The sequence below is a fragment of the Lissotriton vulgaris genome, chromosome 4_1 (assembly GCF_964263255.1).
Source record: "Lissotriton vulgaris chromosome 4_1, aLisVul1.2, whole genome shotgun sequence".
Classification (NCBI taxonomy): Eukaryota; Metazoa; Chordata; class Amphibia; order Caudata; family Salamandridae; genus Lissotriton; species Lissotriton vulgaris.
Window position 1 is genome coordinate 2,032,016,058 of NC_141691.1, and position 20,544 is coordinate 2,032,036,601.

The 20,544-nt window shown below is 44.5% G+C and overlaps 1 pseudogene; it reads right to left on the reverse strand.

Moving 5' to 3' along the window:
* The window catches only part of LOC147724913 (stomatin-like protein 2, mitochondrial), a 40,347-nt pseudogene extending 33,525 nt beyond the window's left edge, over positions 1–6,822 (reverse strand).
* Positions 6,823–20,544: the final 13,722 nt, after the last annotated feature.

Sequence of the window (20,544 nt, forward strand, 5' to 3'; positions counted from 1 at the left end):
GGCAAGACAAAAGAACGACCGCATCCTCCTAGGCAAAATAGCACCCCACAGAACACGCAACAGACAGTAGCGAATTTTCCACCCCCACCACCACCTGCCATCAACATGCCACACATCAAATGTACCAGTACACACAGTCGGACTATCCAGAATACCAACAGTTCTCATGAAACAGCCTAGAGAGGGAAGTTGGCTTGCCCCTTATTGAGGTTCCTGTAGATCAAGAGGGTCCCTATGTACATAGTCGTGTATTGGGAAAGGACAGAAAATTTCTGATTGACACAGGGGGGAGCAGAACTACCATCAGCCATGACGAGGTTCCAGGGGCACCCCTCTCAGGCTCACAGAATGTTTCCCTGGGATTTTCAGGAAAGCCTATTGTTAATGAAGTGTCGAAACCAGTTTCCCTAGGGGTCGGTCCATTGTCACGTACCACAGACTTGCTGCTTACTAAGTCATGTCCAGAAAATTTGCTTGGTATAAAGACATTGAAAGAAGGAGCAGTCGGAAAATGGAATGTATCATGTAAATCGAATCGCAATATTAAGGAATGGCAAATTTTGCAATTCCCTAATATTGCGTAAGCATTTAAGGAATCGCAAATTGCGATTCCTTAAATGCTATGCAAGAAGCAAATAAGTTTTGCGAATTTACACTAAGAAATCGCAAATTACCACCAACTTGTAGTTGGTGGTAATTGGCGAATTATTTTCAAATGCACATTTTGGCATTTGTAAAGGTGCCATTTGGCGCTCATACATGCCCTTAGGGCATGTATGTGCGCCATATGCACACACATGTACATTTGAGGGGTGCAGCAGGGTGTCCTTGAGACACCCTTGCACCCTTGAAATTATTCTCAATTTGCGATTAGCAAATTGCGAATTGCAAATTGAGAATAACTTCCCATTCCTTCCAATGGGCCTCCTGGCCCATAGAAATGAATGGGAAATTTTTCCTTAATTGCGATTACCAATTTGCTAATCGCAATTAAGGAATTTTTAGAAATGGCTAAAAAATAGCGATTTTTTATATACATACCATTTTGCAATTCTCAAATAGCGATTCTCAAAAAATCGCTATTTGAGATTCTCAAATAGGTATTTTGATAAATCTGCCCCTTTGTCTTTGAGGTGGCCAAACCTGGAACTTTTGGATGAAAATGAAGAAAAACAAAGTGATGCCTCTGAGACTACACAAGAATATGAGTAAACTCTGTTGTGGGAAGTGCACTCAATCAGAGACATTTGTTGTTCCTGCAGTGGCTTATTCTGGTGCCTCCTGCTCTGAAACCAAAAAGGGCCCACCCTCTTAACATGTCGTACTTATTTTAACGTCTGTTATGTTACTTTGATACTACGTTGAAGGGCTTAACAGTACTGAGCTGCTCACAGCTCCACGGTGTGACTGCTGTATAACTGTGCAGTGTTAAATTAGAAAAAAAGCCTCTTCACTACGGTCACTCCTGCCCGGAGCCTGGCCCCAGGCCACACTGGACATCATCAGTACAACTTAGAACTCTCAATCTCATAGTTGGTTTGGTGACTTACTGGTACAGTATCTAAATCTAATAATAGTAACGCTATCACCCCCAAATCTCTCCACCCAGTATAACAAGAATCACAAAATGCTCTGCTTCCAGAAACGTGCAAGTTGTGCACATTCCAAAGGGCAGATCTATAAGGAAGTGTTGCAGCGGAGCAATGCAAGACCTTTGGCTGTGCCACGCTGCGGCACTTTCGAAGCCCAGGAATGCAACATATTTACAACACCATGTTGCATTCCTGTGCTCTCCCCTGCGCTGGCGCACAAAGTGCAGCCATGTGCCAGCACTGGCACCCTTGCTCCATGGTGAAAGGATACCTGCGTCATGGGGAGATTGTTTTTGTGCAGGAAGGCGCACCTTCCTGCACAAAACTAATCCCCACTGGCATTTTCCTATTTCATCACGTACTGTAGAATGCAGCACGCTTTGAAGGAGGAAAAAATGAAGAGAAATGAAAACATTTCTCCTTTTTGCGTTCCCTACCTGGAGAGGCGTAGCATTGACACGCATTTCCAGAATCATGACTCCTCGTAAATGTGGAAATGTTTCTCTTTCCATGGGTGTTGCGTCGGAACACCCACAGCAACATCCATGGAACTCCCCTTCCACACAAAGTGCTGCATGTGAAGGGGCCATATTTACAAGGAGAGGAAAATTCACGCACTGTGGCTTTTCCTCTCCTTGTAAATATGGAGAAGTGAAATGCGCCTCCAGTATATCACAAATAGTGATATACTGTGGTGCAGGAGGCTCGTAAATCTGCCTCCAGATTTCTCCCTTAATTCAAGCTTGGTAGCCTTTTAGCCCCATCTTGTGACAAGTAAATGCTACTGATTTACATATTTTAAACCAGTTTTGTATCAAACATTATTGGCCACCACTAATTCACCATTTTCTGACAAACGCACTATCGCACTGAAATCTATTTCACAATGGGAGCATGACAAGACATTCAAGCTTGTCAGCTTAAACATCGTTCTTGGAGCTCCTTGGTAGAGGAAGCTTTCAAGACAGCAGGGAACATAAGGAGGGAAGTGGTGTTTACTTGCATCATGTTTACTGGCAGTTTTACCTCAAAGAGAGGGAGCCGATGATTGGGCATACATATACAGCCAGTTTCAGGACTCAAAGGCCTCGAGGAGCATCTTGTGTGACTGCGTCATTTATTCATTCAGCTTCTGATTGAACTGCAGTCCTTTTTTTGTGGCGACAGAGGTGCAATTCGGTCTGTGACTCAACCCGTCGACTCAGACCAGCTGCTTAAAAAGAGAAAGTGGGCATAGCACGCTGCATGTAAGCATAGCACAAGAAGAATCCTACTCAGAGTGCACACCTCAGGAATGGGGGACACTCAGTGTTGTGAAAAATACCCCTCACACACCAACAGGCCCCTTGGTGTCATGCTTCATGATCGGGGTCTTCGCTAAAGGGATGCGGCATGCTGCGACCAGCGACTACGCGGGAGCACTGTCAAGGTTGACTATGTGTGGTGTGTGTTAAGTGCAAGTGATGGGGTATTGAAAGATGTGAGTGAAGGGTGTGGTGAGAATTTAAAAAGTACCTGGCTAGTGGGTTCTATGAAAAAACTTTATTCGAGACCCCTAGCTGGTGCTACTAAAAAGAAGTGCAAATTGAGGTCAGTTGTCTTTATTATGGACACTACCTCTGGTGTGCGTCGACATGTTTCGGAACTGGTGTTCCTTCTTCAGGACGGGGGCACAACTTTCCAACCCTACTCACGTATTATTAAGGGAAAAAAATGTTTTCTCTTAAAGTAAAAAGAAAAGGGAAACTATTTACAATGAAGGAAAGAGGCTATAGTGTGCCTACAGCGGTTTTTTGGTTCATGCAGTTGCATGTCCTAAAAAGAAAAGGCGAGTCAATTTGGTTTCCACGAGGGGCTGGCTCAGACAGGTGCAGTCACCTGGAGCCCCAAACGGTTAAGTAAACCTGTAAAAAGAAAGACAGACATAACACACAACATAGATGACACACTATAGTTTGTAATAGTTCTGTGAAACATACTCATAATGACTGTTTTGTCCTGCCTCCTGAGCATATCCAGAACGTCAGGGTGGGTAGGTGGATTCGTAATCTGTGTGGGTAAAGAGTTGGTTTCAATATCCTTTACTCACTGTTTGGGTTGTGCTATGTTGGTCTCTGATAGATTGTCTACTGAATACTCACAAAATCCGCCAGAGTCGGCCTCCTTCTACCACCCTACGCTGCTCCACTGGTAATGGCTAGCGTTCAGGGCCTTGTTATATATGGGCCTCGAGGTGCTGGTTGATTGCTTGCTGATTCGTTGATTAACGGATTTGAGTCGCAGTCCAAATAAGGAGCATCCGCCTGTGCGCCTATCATAATCATGGACCTATTCCCAGAGTAACATGTGTCACTCTGAGCATGTTAGATCCAGTAGTGACTATTGAGCCTGCTGGGCGCATGCACATCGTTATTTGACACGACCGTCAGTCGCTACTTTGGACGCATGCGTATGTAGATAGTGTAGTCTATGAGATATGCGCTTTAGTTGATCACACTATTCTGATAGTAATTGAGAGTAAATAAGGAAGAGTCAGTTTTAGTACCTTAGGTACACCTCAATATGATTATAATCAAAATAGAAGTGGGTTATTGGAGAGCTTGTGATGCGGTACTTGAGACAGCCCATAGGATGGATCAGTGAGTGTTCACAGGGGTTTTGAAAACAGAGACAACCCAGACATTAGCACACCCCTACAGTTATAGTTTGATAAGAACCAGTGTTCCTCAAAAAAGAATTACAGCCAAAATAGTTGCATACCCTTCAGGTTTTCTAGTTTGTCCCAGACAGATGGCCCCATGGAATGTCATCATTTAGGCCTTCAATGTGGGTGCCCAAATGAAAAACCCATCTTTGTTCTTTTTGGAACAGACCATTTTCTGATTGCAAACGTTCGATTATGGTTCAACGTAGATCATTGACACAATGTTGGTGTTCCAGGAAGTGAGACGCCATCTTAGTTTTTTTTTTTTTGCAGCGTATGTTGCTTTTATGTTCTCCTATTCTCACTTTCACAGGTCTGGAGGTCATCCCTATATACTCTAGGCAACATGGGCATGTTATCATGTAGACAACATTTCTTGTGTTGCAATTGGAAAATTGTCGTTGCTCCCATGATGTACCGTTTCTGAAAGTTAAGACCTTGCTTTTTTGAGTTAGATGGCAACTACTGCAGTCTCCACAAGGGAAGTGTCCTTGGACTCCAACGGTGATCTGTCTGCCAGTTGGATTTTGACGGGGTCTTGTATGTACCAGTATGTCCTTGATATTTCTGCCCCTGCGATGTGCATACATTGGTTTTTCGAAATCCAAGTTCCCGCAGTTCAGTATCCTCCAATGTTTGTTTATCACTTTTGATACTTCGTTAGACATGGTTGTGTAGGTCGTGACACATATTGGTCTTTTGATCAATCCTTTGTCTTGTGGATTGTCTTCAAGGAGTGCGTCCCTGTGATTGTTCCTGGCCTGTTCCTGTCGATGGTTCTGATGGGGTATTGTCTTTGTATTAGTTTCGTTTTCAGATCTTTGGCCTGTTTGTTGAATTGGTTCAATTCAGTGCAATTTCTTCTGAGACGCAGGAATTGTCCATACGGTAGATTCTCCTTAAGGTGTCTGGGATGGAAACTGTCGTACCGTAATAAGCAGTTCCTGGAGGTGGGTTTAAAATTGGGTTGTACTTTTCAGCCTACCATCCTCCGTGTATATGTTTAGATCCAGGAAAATCATAGACGAGCTGGAGACAGTGCTCGTGAATTTTAGATATCTGTTTTGGTTGTTAAGCCACGTCACAAAATTGGAAGCACTGTCCAAATCTCCATCCCAAATGATGAAAATGTCGTCTATATACCTTTTCCAGGTATTGATCTGGGAGTGATATGGATTGTCTGTATGTGGGATTCTGTGCTGTTCCAGGTGGTACACATACAAACCAGCCAGACTCGGAGAAAATGTACTACCCATGCTCGTTCCATGGGTCTGTAAATATAAGGTCTGGTTGTATTGAAATAAATGTTCTTTCAAGGCCATGGAGATACATTCCAGGACCAAATTCCTTGGGGTTTGGTATTTCCATGTGTTGCTGAAGACTACTTCCTCTATGATTTGCAGTGTCTCTTCATGAGGAAGGCTGGTATATAAGCTCTCTACGTCGAGGCTTAGTAGGAGCTGTTTTGATGGATCAAAATCTTTGTTTTCAAGTAGTTGTAAGACTGACTTGGTGTCTTTCAAGTAGGTATTAGTGGATTGTACCAAAGGGCGGAGGAATGCATCCGCAAATTTCGACAAGGGCTCCAGAATGGACCCAATCCTGGAGACGATCGGTCTCCCTGGTGGGTTGTTGATGTTTTTATGGATTTTTGGGATGCAATAGAAGTAAGGTATTCGTGGTGATGGTTGTTGTAAAAATTCAGCCTCTTTTTTGCTTAGCCAGTCGTGGGCTAGGCCTTCTTCCACCATGCCCCCAATTCTGATACGTAGTCTTTCATTTGGGTCTTCCTTCAGGATTTTGTAGTTGCGTTCATCAGATAGTAGACGTTTGCACTCCGTGTCATAAGCCTCAAGGGTTTGTAGAACAATGGCTCCCCCTTTATCAGCTGTTTTAATAACGAGTTCGCTGTTGTTCGTTAACTCCCTCAGGGCGTGGAGAAGTGTGGCTCAGGGGTTAGAGGCGGCAGACCCGGAAGCTGAGATCGGCCCTGGACCAGGGTTCAATTCCCCGCCCCGACGGGGGTTGGGCTCAATAATTCCACGGACTCCATAATTCTCGCTTCGGTGCCTACTCTACTCACGGGTTCACACTCTGCGACTCTGGGCAATAGCTTGCTTAATCTCCACAACGGCCCCTCGCGGCGGGATGCCTGGCTTTCACCTTGTGGATACCCTGCCGGGGTATCTCACAGGGGAATACCAGGACGAGTTCCCTAAGCAAGCGCATAGATGCCTGCGATGTGGGCGATTTGCGCTATATAAATACATGTACATTTACATTTACATTTACATGTTGTTCATCACCACTAGTGTTGTGGAAGGGGTTTCTTTCTTTCATGTTGAGTTGATTGACCTCAGTGATGACCGCTTTTTCAAATGTTAGAATTTCTACTGGTATTGTGGAATCTGGTGGGGTGAATGTTGATTTCAATTTCAAACTAGTATCTGTTTTGTCCTCAGGCGGTGGCTTGTCTTTAAATAAAGCTTGTAGCTTCAGTTTTCGAAAAAAATCCTGCAGTTCCATGTTTAGTCTGAAGATGTCTGGTTTTTGGGTAGGTACAAACCCCAGTCCTTTGTTCAGTACACTTTTCTGTGTCGTTGTTAGTGTCAAAGGTGTGAGATTGACTACTAGGTCCCTCTCTTGCTTGTCAATGGCTGGTTGGGGAGGGACCCGGTCATGCTCCTTGTTGTCCGGGAGTTGGGCTGGTCCTGATCCTTCCAAGCCACGGTGTTGCCTTTCCGGTTCCGTCCTCGTGTGGTCTGGCGTGTGCCTAAAAAAGGCTGTTGTTGGCCTCCATAAGGCTGTTGTTGACCATAGTAACCTTCGTTGTATTCCGTGTTCCATTGTGGGTAATTCAGTGCTCCAGGCGGTGGACCAAATTGAAAAGGGTTGAATTGCGGTGGGCCTAAGTATTGTGGATATTGGGTTTGTGGTTGGTAACCCCTCCATCCCCTTTGTCTGGGGAATTGCTGTCTCCTTTGCCTCCATCCTCCTCTGCGTTGTCTGGATCCTCTATTGCTGCTTGAATTTGATCCTGAGGAGCCGTTATCGGAGACGTCGCTATCCGCGTCACTGTAGGTACTTTTGGAGACATAATCTGATTTTGTGTATGGATATGCATTTTCTGGTGTGAATTTTGCCACATCCTTGGCCAGTTTGTTCGTTTTGCTCTGTTTCAAGGTGAATTCGAAATCTGTCATTTGTTGGTTCAATTCATCCAGTCTGGTTTTTAACTCTGCTGGGGAAATGTATGTGTTGAGCTGGACCTCTATTTTATTATTTTCAATTTTTAGTTCCTGAGTTATTCTAGCAGCAGTTTTGACTATTAGTACTAGCCAGTCTCTTGAGCAGTGCCAGGATATCAATGACCACTCCTTTTTGAAGACCAAGTCATTTTGAAAAATGAGTGGTTCGTTTTTAACAATTAAGCCTGGTGGTGCTTTTTTTTTACGAAGGTACTCGGTCATGAATAAACCATGAAGGGCTGCTTTTATTTGGTTGCGTCTTAAGTTGAGCAACTCATTCCAATCGTTAGTATTTGGACCAGTTTCCTGGTTGCTTAAGCCTTCAAAAGGGTTGGTGGCTGATAGAATCTTATCAATTTCGTCCTCTCCAAAGGTGAGGCCGTGTTTATCTTCCATGTTGAAAGAACCGCTGGCTTTTTTTAACTATGATGTGTGTCACTATGTTTGTGTGATATGGTCAGAGAAAAAACTCCCGCAGCTCTGCGCTGCCTAGAACAAATGGTAACAATGGGGGGAGGTAGAGTATAGAGATAGGATTCTCACTCCACGGGCACTGATAATTAAACAAGAAGAATCCTACTCAGAGTGCACACCTCAGGAATGGGGGACACTCAGTGTTGTGAAAAATACCCCTCACACACCAACAGGCCCCTTGGTGTCATGCTTCATCATTGGGGTCTTCGCATCCCGCTAAAGGGATGCGGCGTGCTGCGACCAGCGACTAGGCGGGAGCACTGTCAAGGTTGACTATTTGTGGTGTGTGTTAAGTGCAAGTGATGGGGTATTGAAAGATGTGAGTGAAGGGTGTGGTGAGAATTTAGAAAAAGTGCCTGGCTAGTGGGTTCTATGAAAAAACTTTATTCGAGACCCCTAGCTGGTGCTATTAAAAAGAAGTGCAAAGTGAGGTCTGTTGTCTTTATTATGGACACTACCTCTGGTGTGCGTCGACATGTTTCAGAACTGGTGTTCCTTCTTCAGGACGAGGGCACAACTTCCCAACCCTACTCACGTATTTTTAAGGAAAAAAAATGTTTTCTCTTAAAGTAAAAAGAAAAGTGAAACTATTTACAGTGAAGGAAAGAGGCTATAGTGTGCCTACAGCGGTTTTTTGGTTCATGCAGTTTCATGTCCTAAAAAGAAAAAGAAAAGGCGAGTCAATTTGGTTTTATTTATTTATTTATTTTTATTTATTTCATTTCTAAAGCGCTACAGCTACCCAACAAAGGGTTTCCCGGCGTTTCCTGGTTGCCACGAGGGGCTGGCTCAGACAGGTGCAGTCACCTTGAGCCCCAAACGGTTAAGTAAACCTGTAAAAAGAAAGACAGACATAACACACAACATAGATGACACACTATAGTTTATAATAGTTCTGTGAAACATACTCATAATGACTGTTTTGTCCTGCCTCATGAGTATATCCAGAAAGTCAGGGTGGGTAGGTGGATTTGTAATCTGTGTGAGTAAAGAGTTGGTTTCAATATCCTTGACTCACTGTTCGGGTTGTGCTATGTTGGTCTCTGATAGATTGTCTACTGAATACTCACAAAATCCGCCAGAGTCGGCCTCCTTCTACCACCCTACGCTGCTCCGCTGGTAATGGCTAGCGTTCAGGGCTTTCTTATATATGGGCCTCGAGGTGCTGGTTGATTGCTTGCTGATTCGTTGATTAACGGATATGAGGCGCAGTCCAAATAAGGAGCATCCGCCCGTGCGCCTATCATAATCATGGACCTATTCCCAGAGTAACATGTGTCACTCTTAACATGTTAGATCCAGTAGTGACTATTGAGCCTGCTGGGCGCATGCGCATTGTTCGTTGACACGACCGCCAGTCGCTACTTTGGACGCATGTGTATGTAGATAGTGTAGTCTATGAGATATGCGCTTTAGTTGATCACACTATTCTGATAGTAATTGAGAGTAAATAAGGAAGAGTCAGTTTTAGTACCTTAGGTACACCTCAATATGGTTATAATCAAAATAGAAGTGGGTTATTGGAGAGCTTGTGATGCGGTACTTGAGACAGCCCATAGGATGGATCAGTGAGAGTTCACAGGGGTTTTGAAAACAGAGACAACCCAGACATTAGCACACCACTACGGTTATAGTTTGATAAGAACCAGTGTTCCTCAAAAAAGAATTACAGCCAAAATAGTTGCATACCCTTCAGGTTTTCTAGTTTGTCCCAGACAGATGGCTCCGTGGAATGTCATCATTTAGGCCTTCAATGATGATGCCCAAACGAAAAACCCATCTTTGTTCTTTTTGGAACAGGCCATTTTCTGATTGCAAACGTTCGATTACGGTCCAACGTAGATCATTGACACAATGTTGGTGTTCCAGGAAGTGAGACGCCATCTTAGTGGTTGTTTTTTTGCAGAGTATGTTGCTTTTATGTTCTCCTATTCTCACTTTCACAGGTCTGGTGGTCATGCCTATATACTCTAGGCCACATAGGCATGTTATCATGTAGACAACATTTCTTGTGTTGCAATTGGAAAATTGTCGTTGCTCCCATGATGTACCGTTTCTGAAAGTTAAGACCTTGCTTTTTTGAGTTAGATGGCAACTACTGCAGTCTCCACAAGGGAAGTGTCCTTGGACTCCAACGGTGATCTGTCTGCCAGTTGGATTTTGACGGGGTCTTGTATGTACCAATATGTCCTTGATATTTCTGCCCCTGCGATGTGCATACATTGGTTTTTCAAAATCCAAGTTCCCGCAGTTCAGTATCCTCCAATGTTTGTTTATCACTTTTGATACTTCGCTAGACATGGTTGTGTAGGTTGTGACACATATTGGTCTTATGATCAATCCTTTGTCTTGTGGATTGTCTTCAAGGAGTGCGTCCCTGTGATTGTTCCTGGCCCGTTTCATTGCCCTGTCGTTGGTTCTGACGGGGTATTGTCTTTGTATTAGTTTCGTTTTCAGATCTTTGGCCTGTTTGTTGAATTGGTTCAATTCAGTGCAATTTCTTCTGAGAGGCAGGAATTGTCCATACGGTAGATTCTCCCTAAGGTGTCTGGGATGGAAACTGTTGTACCGTAATAAGCAGTTCCTGGAGGTCGGTTTAAAATGGGTTGTACTTTTCAGCCTACCATCCTCCGTGTATAAGTTTAGATCCAGGAAAATCATAGACGAGCTGGAGACAGTGCTCGTGAATTTTAGATATCTGTTTTGGTTGTTAAGCCACGTCACAAAATTGGAAGCACTGTCCAAATCTCCATCCCAAATGATGAAAATGTTGTCTATATACCTTTTCCAGGTATTGATCTGGGAGTGATATGGATTGTCTGTATGTAGGATTCTGTGCTGTTCCAGGTGGTACACATACAAACCAGCCAGACTCGGAGCAAATGTACTACCCATGCTCGTTCCATGGTTCTGTAAATATAAGGTCTGGTTGTATTGAAAGAAATTTTCTTTCAAGGCCATGGAGATACATTCCAGGACCAAATTCCTTGGGGTTTGGTATTTCCATGTGTTGCTGAAGAGTACTTCCTCTTTGATTTGCAGTGTCTCTTCATGAGGAAGGCTGGTATATAAGCTCTCTACGTCGAGGCTTAGTAGGAGCTGTTTTGATGGATCAAAATCCTTGTTTTCAAGTAGTTGTAAGACTGACTTGGTGTCTTTCAAGTAGGTATTAGTGGATTGTACCAAAGGGCGGAGGAATGCATCCGCAAATTTCGACAAGGGCTCCAGAATGAACCCAATCCCGGAGACGATCGGTCTCCCTGGTGGGTTGTTGATGTTTTTATGGATTTTTGGGATGCAATAGAAGTAAGGTATTCGTGGTGATGGTTGTTGTAAAAATGCAGCCTCTTTTTTGCTTAGTCAGTCGTGGGATAGGCCTTCTTCCACCATGCACCCAATTCTGATACGTAGTCTTTCAGTTGGGTCTTCCTTCAGGATTTTGTAGTTGCGTTTATCAGATGGTAGACGTTTGCACTCCGTGTCATAAGCCTCGAGGGTTTGTAGAAAAATGGCTCCCCCTTTATCAACTGGTTTAATAACGAGTTCGCTGTTGTTCGTTAACTCCCTCAGGGCTTGTTGTTCATCACCACTAGTGTTGTGGAAGAGGTTTCTTTCTTTCATGTTGAGTTGATTGACCTCAGTGATGACCGCTTTTTCAAATGTTAGAATTTCTACTGGTATTGTAGAATCTGGTGGGGTGAAGGTTGATTTCAATTTCAAACCGTTATCTGTTTTGTCCTCAGGCGGTGGCTTGTCTTTAAAGAAAGCTTGTAGCTTCAGTTTTCGAAAAAAATCCTGCAGTTCCATGTTTAGTCTGAAGATGTCTGGTTTTTGGGAAGGTATAAACCCCAGTCCTTTGTTCAGTACACTTTTCTGTGTTGTTGTTAGTGTCAAAGGTGTGAGATTGACTACTAGGTCCCTCTCTTGCTTGTCGATGGCTGGTTGGGGAGGGACCCGGTCATGCTCCTGGTTGTCCGGGAGTTGGGCTGGTCCTGATCCTCCCAAGCCACGGTGTTGCCTTTCCGGTTCCGTCCTCGTGTGGTCTGGCGTGTGCCTAAAAAAGGCTGTTGTTGGCCTCCATAAGGCTGTTGATGACCATAGTAACCTTCGTTGTACTCCGGGTTCCATTGTGGGTAATTCAGTGCTCCAGGCGGTGGACCAAATTGAAAAGGTTTGAATTGCAGTGGGCCTAAGTATTGTGGATATTGGGTTTGTGGTTGGTAACCCCTCCATCCCCTTTGTCTGGGGAATTGCTGTCTCCTTTGCCTCCATCCTCCTCTGCGTTGTCTGGATCCTCTATTGCTGCTTGAATTTGATCCTGAGGAGCCGTTATCTGAGATGTCGCTATCCGCGTCACTGTAGGTACTTTTGGAGACATAATCTGATTTTGTGTATGGATATGCATTTTCTGCTGTGAATTTTGCCACATCCTTGGCCAGTTTGTTCGTTTTTCTCTGTTTCAAGGTGAATTCGAAATCTGTCATGTGTTGGTTCATTTCATCCAGTCTGGTTTTTAACTCTGCTGGGGAAATGTAGGTGTTGAGCTGGACCTCTATTTTATTAATTTCAATTTTTAGTTCCTGAGTTATTCTGGCAGCAGTTTTGACTATTAGTACTAGCCAGTCTCTTGAGCAGTGCCAGGATATCAATGACCAGTCCTTTTTGAAGACCAAGTCATTTTGAAAAATGAGTGGTTTGTTTTTAACAAATAAGCCTGGTGGTGCCATTTTGTTACGAAGGTACTCGGTCATGAACAAACCATGAAGGGCTGCTTTTATTTGGCTGCATCTCATTCCAAGTCTAGGTCGTGTTCATCTTCCATGTTGAAAGAACCGCTGGCTTCTTTTTACTATGATGTGTGTCCCTATGTGTGTGTGATATGGTCGGAGAAAAAACTCCCGCAGCTCTGCGCTGCCTAGAACAAATGGTAACAATGGGGGGAGGTAGAGTATAGAGATAGGATTCTCACTCCACGGGCACTGATAATTAAACAAGAAGAATCCTACTCAGAGTGCACACCTCAGGAATGGGGGACACTCAGTGTTGTGAAAAATACCCCTCACACACCAACAGGCCCCTTGGTGTCATGCTTCATCATCGAGGTCTTCGCATCCGGCTAAAGGGATGCGGCGTGCTGCGACCAGCGACTAGGCGGGAGCACTGTCAAGGTTGACTATTTGTGGTGTGTGTTAAGTACAAGGGATGGGGTATTGAAAGATGTGAGTGAAGGGTGTGGTGAGAATTTAAAAAGTACCTGGCTAGTGGGTTCTATGAAAAAACTTTATTCGAGACCCCTAGCTGGTGCTATTAAAAAGAAGTGCAAAGTGAGGTCAGTTGTCTTTCTTATGGACACTACCTCTGGTGTGCGTCGACATGTTTCGGAACTGGTGTTCCTTCTTCAGGCCTTTTCTTTTTCTTTTTAGGACATGCAACTGCATGAACCAAAAAAACGCTGTAGGCACACTATAGCCTTTTTCCTTCACTTTAAATAGTTTCACTTTTCTTTTTACTTTAAGAGAAAACGTTTTTTTCCTTAAAAATACGTGAGTAGGGTTGGGAAGTTGTGCCCCCGTCCTGAAGAAGGAACACCAGTTCCGAAACATGTCGACGCACACCAGAGGTAGTGTCCATAATAAAGACAACTGACCTCACTTTGCACTTCTTTTTAATAGCACCAGCTAGGGGTCTCGAATAAAGTTTTTTCATAGAACCCACTAGCCAGGTACTTTTTAAATTCTCACCACACCCTTCACTCACATCTTTCAATACCCCATCACTTGCACTTAACACACACCACACATAGTCAACCTTGACAGTGCTACTGCGTAGTCGCTGGTTGCAGCACGCCGCATCCCTTTAGCGGGATGCGAAGACCCCGATGATGAAGCATGACACCAAGGGGCCTGTTGGTGTGTGAGGGGTATTTTTCACAACACTGATTGTCCCCCATTCCTGAGGTGTGCACTCTGAGTAGGATTCTTCTTGTTTAATTATCAGTGCCCGTGGAGTGAGAATCCTATCTCTATACTCTACCTCCCCCCATTGTTACCATTTGTAAGCATAGCACGCCATGCCTGTCGTAAGAGAAACTCAATAAAGAAAAGAGTGCTTATGGATTTGATAATACGTACGGTGTAACAACCCAGGTAAAAGGGCAAGTCGCCATGGGGGGTTATAAATGAAGACAAGGTTGAACTAAGGAGGGATGAACAAGCCTATTTATTAATCAGAAGCCAGCATTTATGGAGGATAATGAGACAAGCCAATGACAAATATGGTTGGAGAGTGAGCGGGCGTCTATTCCATATTCTACTACAAGTCTCGCAGAGCAGAGCATGCACACTGCCTCTAGGCTCTTCCTAAAGAGGGCTCTGAAAAACCCCTGAAGAAGTCCCAGTTGGACGAAATGTGTTGGCTACTGCTCGTATGCTGTGATTTTAAGAAAGAGATGAACAATAAAGATTTTTTGAAAGAAGAAACGACTTTAACATTTGCTATTGAGATCCCTATGATTTATTGTCCTGCATTGTGGATTATGGACTCAAAACTTGTGATGTACATATAATTGACCTTGAAATTGAGTGCTGAACCTCTTTCATTGTTGTTAACCTAAAAAGGGAATCAAGCAGCTCCAGCATGCTACCACCTAATCTCTTTGATAGATGGCGAAGCAAAAGTGTTTGGTAGGGTCTTGCTGAAGCAATTAGCAGACTGGGCTAATAAGACTCTCTTGTCAGAAATTCAATTTGGGTTCAGGCTGGGTCTAGGCACTAGAGAACAGAATTTGATGTTATAGCTGTTAGTTAATAAATACACTGTGTTTAAAAGGGAAAGTATACATGTAGCCTCAGCACAGCATTTGACACAGTGGTGAGATCTAAATTGTTGTCTGTGCTGAGGGACATGGTGTTGATGAGGCCTCAAAGGCATTTTTGCATTATTTGCACACAGGGCTGGAAACCTGGGTAAGACACGGCCCATATTTGGAATGCGCTGTGTACTTTCAGTTAACCTCTTCTGTGCTGCGCGAATTTTGCTGCGGTGCTGAACGTTCCATTGGGCCTATGGAACCATGACGGAACGGTTCCGTCATAAGCACAGGCCAACCGTCGCTCATGACGGAACCGTTCCGTCATGAGCATGGAAGGGGTTAAGGAAGGGGGTTCAGCAGAGTTATATTTTAGCGCCTATGCTTTTTATCTTATATATCAATCAATGAGATCAGTTTTTAAGGGAACATTGTAAAGATGTTCCGATGGTAGAAAATAGAATGGTCCCCGCCTTGCTGTACGCGGATGATTCTGTTCTTATCTCACCTACAGCTAATGGCTTGCAATTGTTATTATGCAGATTGTATTATTCGGGCCTGTAACATAATTACTCTAAATCGTATACCATGACCATAGAATCCAGAAATACCAAGAATAAAACTTATGTATTAAAGGATCACAATACAGGCTAGGTGGACAAGTTCTGCTATGTAGGCCTTTTGCTGGATGATAAATTGTCCTGGGACCCTTTATTGAAATCACATATTCAATTTTTCTATAGGAATGCCTTTTCCTAGCTCCAATGCTACAATCATATAAAGTCTGTATTACACCTCTATGATGCTGAGTGTGTTCCAACCGTAGCCTTTGGAGTGGAGATCTGCTCCATTACTATACAAATTGCAGAAAATACATTTTTTAGAAAACTGTTACGAATTGCAGAAATAGTACACAATGGGGTAGGTGCAGGCTTTATCACTGACTACATACATGTGCACCATATAATATTGTGGTGTTCTGTGTGGGCCAAAAATTAGTTTGAATTCCACAGATTGATATTGAGAGTTTGTCTGAATATGTATTATAGCATGCGCATACCTTGGTTGAGGTATATAAAAATGACATTTACAAATTTAGGTAAAACCACATATTTTTTATTTACCTTAGCTAATTTCTAAATCAGATATTGTATGGGTTAAGAGATAATTTAAGGTTTATACCCAAGATGCTAGTAACTTAGGGGCAGATTTACAAAATACAGATGCATCTATACAGATGCGTCATTTTTTTCCTGCGCCTCCATATGAAATCCTTGTACCACCATAGATGCGCTGTATATACAATATGGCAAACTATGACGCAAGGATTAACAGATGTGTCAGAAATTCTGATGCATCTGTTGGCACAAAAGTGACGCATTGCTGGAGTTGCTCATGAAAGTTACACAACTCGAGCACTGCGCCACAACAGATAGGTGAGTCCCATTCAAAAAGGCCTGCATCATTCCTTATGCCTGGTCTTAGCAAGCATTGGGATTTTGATACATTTCACTGCATCAGTTCCACATGGCTTTTTGCATTGAAACTCCCACTCTGCATACATTATACCTGACGCATGTATAATGTGGTGCAGCGCTTTGCAACATAACTCATCTTCCTAGATGTGCACGTTGTAAATGGGCCGCAACGTGGCACATTGTTTACAAAGCCGCTGCATCACAAAATGTGACGCACGGGCAGGGAAAAAGTGTGATAAGGGGCTTGTAAATCTGCCCTGAAGACTCACAGCACAAACATTGCTATACACACTATGTTATGGTGAAATCTATGGAAAAAAATGAATTTTACTTAACATTTGCTAGACCGGTTATTCACAGATGATGTTTAACACACTCTCGCCTGAACATATTCCCCAATTATAGCTGACTGGCATAAGCCATCAGACCCTTCCATTTGTGAATGTGATACGTTCTCTGCACTAGACACTTTACACATTGTTTCAATTTGCCCTAAATTGGCCAATATGCAAAATAAATATATTTGCCCATTACTAGCGCCCTTGAATTCTAAGCAAGCAAGTCCAGCTCATTTATATTTGCAAATTGCAGACAATGTCACTGTTTGTTTGTATTTATCTGGATTTTTAACAGGTATGTATTTTGCTTACCCATGACACTGTATTTTTATTGAATTTTATGTTATGGAATTGAAATGCATTGATTTTCTGGGGTACTTTTATGATTGCTGATGCCTATTGAAATAAAGTAAATACAGACTGATTTGAAGATTTCAAGTTCATGGTGTAAGAGTAAGGCCAGACAAACTTCCAATTGCTTGGCTGAATTCCAAGTTCTCAATCGATCAATTTGCGAACAGATTACTTCCATTCTACTTGTCCACCTCATTTCCAGAAAGTGATCAAAATCATGACCTGGCAATGGATATATTTAGGACAGGAAGCCAAACTGGAGAACCGTAGGTCAATACTAGAGATACCATAGGAATGTAGGCTTCTTTCAGTGATTTCAATGCAAACCTCCACACCAACCTTGGGATCCTATAAGGATATTATATCAAATGATAATGGAGCTACCTTTGGCATCAAGCATTGAGCCCACCTGAGGCCATTATCAAAGGTGATGTCTAATTGTGGGACAGAAGAATCTGCTGTCACCAATTGTCTGGAACTCACTGAGTCACTTCGGTTTGTTTGCAATTTATCAGTAATTTGCTGCTATGCTATCTTGCAAGGGTAACTAATGCAGGTCCAGCAGTAGACCAGATACTGCTAGGTGCGCAGTACGGTGCACACAGCTAGCTTGTTCAGAATATTTGAACTAAAGTTGACTGAAGTGAAATCAATTTAAAAGAAAACACTGACAAAAATGCTAAATAAGAGTCAAGGTTGCATTTGTGAACCTCTCTTGAACTACTTGAAAATGCATTTCTTTTAAATATCAGATATTAGTTCATTGCGATTCTATTTTTAATTGAGTTTTTCATCCCCGCTACCGCCTCCCTGCTGCCCCTCCCACGCTCTGCCCCCTCCACTCTCCATTTCTGTCATTTGTCCACACGCGCAGCGTCCCCGCGCTGCGGCCGCGCTGAAGGTGCGCCAAAGGTAAGCCCGTCTACGCCCGTCCGCGCCTGCACCGCGCCCAACGCCAGACCCCCTGGTCCTCGCATCACCCACCCCTCCCGCATCACTTACGCCGCCTCCACCCTCCTAGCCCTTAACCCCGGCCGACTCCCCAACTGCGCCCAAGCCGCCCCTGGACACACCCATGGACCCTTCACATGCATCTCCTGCAAGTTTGACAGCTCCAAGAACAACTCCTCATCCACCAACACCAAACAGAGACCTGACACCAACCACCTAAAATGCATCCTGCTCAATACCCGATCGGTGTACAGACACGCCATCGACCTCTGGAATCTACTAGACACCATCTCTCCGGACGTCGCCTTCCTAACTGAAACATGGATGAACGCCTCTTCAGCCTCAGATATCACCATTGCCATCCCGGAAGGCTACAAGATCATCCGAAAAGACCGCAACCAGCAAACAGGAGGAGGCATCGCTATCGTCCACAAGAATTCCATCCGCATCTCAACCAGCTCAGACGTCAACCTCGCTAGCGCCGAACACCTTCACTTCCAGATCCACACCGACCCCAAAACCACTCTCAGAGGCACCCTCCTCTACAGGCCACCAGGACCCCGTGCACAATTCAGTGAAGACATCACTGACTTTATCACCCCACACGCCCTCCCCTCCGAGGACTACATCCTATTTGGAGACCTCAATTTTCACCTGGAAAAAAAGCAACGACAACAACACCACCGCCCTACTGGACAATCTCGCCAACCTCGGACTCAAACAACTTGTTAATACCCCCACTCACCACGCAGGTCACACACTCGACCCTATCTTCACCTCCAGCAAACATATCTCCTTCAGTCACACCACAGCTCTCCATTGGAAGGACCACAGCTGCGTTCACTTTATCTACAATAAGACCACAACCCACAACCATCCTCAACCTACTCTGCGAAGAAACTGGAACAAAATCACCATCGACCAGATCTCCTCATTGCTTCTTCAAAACCCCCCTGCCCACTCTTTGAACCCCAACCAAGCAGCCATTAACCTCACTCAATGGCTAACCAACAGCGCCGACAACCTAGCTCCCCTGAAAAAACGTCAAATCAAACTAGGCAACAAAAACGACCCCTGGTTCAACGAGGATCTCAAGAAATCCAAGAAACTCTGTCGCTCCCTTGAGAAGGCCTGGAAAAAATACCCAAACACCAGCACCAGGGACGCTTTCAAAAACGCCACCCGCTTACACCACCAACTGATCCGGACTGCCAAGAAAGCTGTATTCAAAGACCGACTAACGCCCACAACAGCAAGGAATTATTCAACATCGTCAAAGAGTTTACCAACCCCACTGCCAACTCCAACGACAACACTCCCTCTCAAACCCTCTGCGACTCCCTAGCTTCGTTCTTCCACGACAAAATCGCAGACATCCACAACAGCTTCGACAACCAACCAAGAGACCAACCCACCCAACCTTCTGCCGTGCCTTCACCTCCCCTGAACATCATTAATGAATGGAACCCAATATCCACTGAGGACACCATCCGCCTGATGAACTCCATTGACTCAGGATCCCCCAAAGACCCATGCCCTCACCACATCTTCAACAAAGCAGATTCCATCATAGCACCACACCTCCGAGACGTCATCAACTGCTCCCTCAACTCTGCCACCTTCCCGGAAAGCTAGAAGCACGCCGAACTCAGCGCGCGCCCTTCTGAAAAACCCCACAGCTGACCCCACCGAACTCAAAAACTACCGCCCCATCTCGCTCCTTCCATTCCCGGACAAATTCATCGAGAAAGCTGTCAATAACCAGCTCACCGCCTTCCTCGAAACCAACAAATCCCTCGACTCCTCACAGTCCGGCTTCCGAGCCAAACACAGCACTGAGACCGCACTCATTGCAACAACAGACGAAATTCGTACTCTATTGGACAATGGAGACACAGTCGCCCTCATCCTCCTCGACCTCTCCGCAGCCTTCGACACAGTCTGTCATAGCACCCTGATACAATGCCTCAGAAACATCGGAAATATAGGGAAAAGCACTGGAATGGATCACCTCGTTCCTCGCCGGAAGAACCCAGAGAGTCTGCCTCCCACCATTCAAGTCAGAGGCCACTGAAGTCATTTGCGGCGTGCCACAAGGATCCTCGCTCAGTCCCACCCTCTTCAACGTATACATGAGCCCCCTCGCGGCCATCGCACGCCAACACAACCTCAACATCATCTCCTACGCTGATGACACTCAACTTATCCTCTCACTCACCAAAGACCCTAACACCGCCAAAACCAACCTACATGATGGAATGAAAGAAGTAGCCGAGTGGATGAAGCACAGCCGTCTGAAACTGAATTCCGACAAAACAGAAGTCCTAATCTTACGTACCTCCCCCTCTTCCTGGGACGACTCTTGGTGGCCAGAGTCCCTTGGAAAAGCACCCATCCCGACAGACCACGCACGGAACTTGGGCGTCATTCTGGACACCTCACTCTCGATGACCAGACAAGTCAACGCCATTTCCTCATCTTGCTTCAACATTCTTCACATACTCAAAAAAACATTTCGCTGGATTCCCACCGAAACTAGAAAAACGGTCACCCACGCACTGGTCACAAGCCGCCTGGACTACGGAAACACCCTTTAC